Source organism: Mizuhopecten yessoensis, unplaced genomic scaffold (genome assembly GCF_002113885.1).
Source record: "Mizuhopecten yessoensis strain PY_sf001 unplaced genomic scaffold, ASM211388v2 scaffold10879, whole genome shotgun sequence".
Lineage (NCBI taxonomy): Eukaryota > Metazoa > Mollusca > Bivalvia > Pectinida > Pectinidae > Mizuhopecten > Mizuhopecten yessoensis.
In genome coordinates, this window is record NW_018408767.1 from 154,776 (window position 1) to 158,435 (window position 3,660).

The following is a 3,660-nucleotide window of genomic DNA, read 5'->3' on the forward strand; positions in this document are numbered from 1 at the left end:
TAAAGTACGAAACGAACGCGTAGAGCCGGAAACGTCGACTAAGGACAACATCCGTTTCTAGCGAGAGAGTGACAATAAATACGGGCTTACAATCGATAGGACTTAGATCACTGATGGAAATCGTCTTATTCTCAGAATTAACGCTAACTTTAGATTATGTATGTTGTGGTTGTCAATCACATATAACTTTTTTTAAATGGAAATGATTCAAAAAAGGAATATGCAAGTAGAAGTTAGAAACTGTTGTTCAGGTGAGAGAAGTAAAACCTCATTTAAGACAGTTCACTGATTATTCTTCCTGTCTCGTTTCTGCATTTGGTGACATATTCAATGTTGCAGTTTTCCCAATCTTCACATGTCTAATAAGGGGTGGATTATGTATAGGAAAGATATTTGTTCGGCTGGCTTTACATTTTATGTTTTCCTTATATTAAGATGTATTGAACTACTTTATCATCATACTGATATTAAGATTCCATTTTTTGTCGTCATGCAGCTATGTTTACATCTAGATATAAGTGTGGGTTTTTTCCCGGATGCCAGTCCCAGTTGACTCCCTCGTTCCTGTTTTCATCCGTCCGCCGTCTCCCGTATCGGCGGCAAATCGGTTGCGAATCCCTTGTGATGAGACTAACCTCTAATGTTAGTCTGTGTATGTCGATCTATTTCCATACATAGAGAACGATATGTTTTCTCCTGGTACTCCGGCTTTTCTCCTGTATTTGTCTTGCCCTTGTATTACACGTGAAGATATTTGAAATCTTACCCTCTTTAACAATTTAGCCTGAATTCCATCCTATATTTCCGTAATAACTTACCAGTAACCACCTTATTTGTTAGTTACACAACCTTTATTCCCCAAACACTCAACAGGTGGGTTTTTCAAAATCAAGCAGCATATATCAGACTTTTGAATTTCTTTGAAAAACCAACCAGAGAGCGTCGTGAAAATATGTGACAGTTCTTGTGTAATTAAGGCTACATTCGACTTGCATTGAATTCACAGTACACCGTATTACCATATAACATGTTATGTTTCTCTGATTAGTGTAACATTGATAATTAATGTGAATGAGTTACCCAGACAACTGACTAGTGGAATAAGTCTATTTTTTAACCTCATGTGCATCGCCTATAAAAACAAACAAATAATAATGAAACACTGGTATGAATCTCTCATGGTCGATGACTTTCGGTATTTTAACAGTATTAAAAATATTTTAATATCAACACATGAAATGATAACATTACATCCTTGCATAAAAAAAAACAATAAAGAGAACAAAGACTGTGTACCTTTAAGTAACACAAGTGACGCTGAAGAGCTGTCTCGTGTTGTTACCGAGTGTGACTACGTGTATTATTATGCCGACTTTTAGAGTGGTATATTAACCTGTTAAATTAAAAGCCTGGACCAAGTGTTTACATATTTATTCAGCTGTTAAATATTTGAAACATTAAAGGTGTTTATTATTTTATCATTTATCTAACTGAGCTATACGTGATTGCGCGTAACTCTCTGCGTGTTTCAGGTGTAGTGACATCATCCCGTTACTTGTATCTGGAGCCTCACCCTCATACAGTTTGTCGTTTACATATATAGCTTGTCTCTAACCAATCTGATGATTGACCTTTCACCAGAGCTCTGATTGAGGCGTTTTATGACAGGGTAGAATTTCTTGCGGCGATCGTCAATAACGGCGGGAAAATGTTCATGAAATCCGTATCGCGTACCCTGCAACTTGAGTGAGTTTTTCTTTACTCTCAAGTTGGATGTAATTTCAGTAAATAAACCTAGCCACAATAGGTCTCTTTCCGACGTATATGTCTACTAAAGCAAGAAGTCAAAAAGGTAACTTGTCTATCAAATGAGAACTCTCCTGTAGTTTTTCATACACCCTTAATTTCGTCTCGGCTATAACTGTTGTCGGGCCGGACCAAGTGACAACCACTAATTACGCACCTCAGCTGGTAAGAACGAATATTTGTGACGTGTGATCTAGTTACACTCAGAGCAATGTTAATCCGTTGTTAATATCTTTAATTAAATTATTTTTTTCGTAAAAAGTTTCGCAAGGTTCGGGTTTCTTTTCATAAATTAGTTATTAAATCTTTTGTCTTGTAAGTTTCTAATTCACCGTTTTTGGTAATGGTACGACGATCGTTAAGAAAAACATTCTGTCTAAGTCTACTGGTTTGTGTGTGCGTTCGGGTTTTCCTTTCATAATGTTGGTAAGGCGTCCCATTTAACTATACTGTGACCTGTCCTTGAGGTCTTCTTATTGATGTATGTATTAACTAGTCCCTCTGTTTGCATTCAATAAATGCAATGATGTTTATGATTTCATGTTTTTATCAAGTTAAATCATCAACAATAACCTAGATTGATCAGAATAGCTGAATACATAGCCTCTTCACTCTAGTGCATTGTGTATGACTGTATTGATGATATGTAGGTCTCTACTGACTGCGGTAAAGACAATAGAAAGGTTTTTGTTTCTCTGCTGATTGTGGAATAATATACTAATGATACAGGTATAGCATTTCTCTTCTACTGATACAGGTATAACATTTCTCTTCTACTGATACGGGTATGACATTTCTCTTCTACTGATACGGGTATGACATTTCTCTTCTACTGATACGGGTATGACATTTCTCTTCTACTGATACAGGTATAGCATTTCTCTTCTACTGATACAGGTATAACACTTTTTCTTCTACTGATACAGGTATAACATTTCTCTTCTACTGATACAGGTATGACATTTCTCTTCTACTGATACAGGTATAACATTTCTCTTCTACTGATACAGGTAATATGAAAAAGCAAAGCCTTAAAAGAGCGAAGCTTTTGTTGTTCTCTGATATATACTGATTCAGAATGAGATAATACTGCTTTCAGAATGAGGTAAGATAAAATTTGTTTAAAGTCGGCTAGTCGAGGGATAACAATAAAAGTCTGTTTTGGGAAGTATGGCAGCACGTCCGTTTTTGAACATTATTTAATTTTCCCTGACGGCTGATCGGATGGCCGAACGTTCTCCGCCAGGGGATAAGTTCGGACAGGCATTCTGGTTAATTCGGACCCACTGGAATCATGCAACGTCAGATTTTACCGCCAATTTTACGACTTTTTATGTGTTACATGGGCCGAACTTGCCACGGTATCATTGGCCGAAACTGTCCGGGCCCAAATTGATATTTCAATAAATTCTTATCGTACAGCAATATGGTATTGAGTGATTGGCTTGGCTTTGATGTATATCATTTGAAGCTGTCAGTGTGCTACACGTTTGACCGTAAAAGAATAGCAATTCCGTTCACAGAAAATTCGCATAACTAGAAGCGAGATCATGATTTTGTTTCTACCCTCTCAAAAGTAATTTTCTCCTGTTTAGTAATTTTACATTAGAGTTTTCCTCTCCATTTTTTCGTGTGAATGCCAAGCCAACTTAACTGCTAAGATCTTTAAAGTTGTAAATATTAGTACAAAAACAAAAATATCAGGGGTGGCCGAACTTGCCCCGGTCTCCCCGTATGTAGATTTTTTGAAGAATTAAGAATTAAAACCTCTGCGTGTTTCCGTTAGGTACAATGATTGAAATGAGTTGAGGAAAAACTGTTTTGTAATTGCTATAGAAAAAAGTGCATATTATA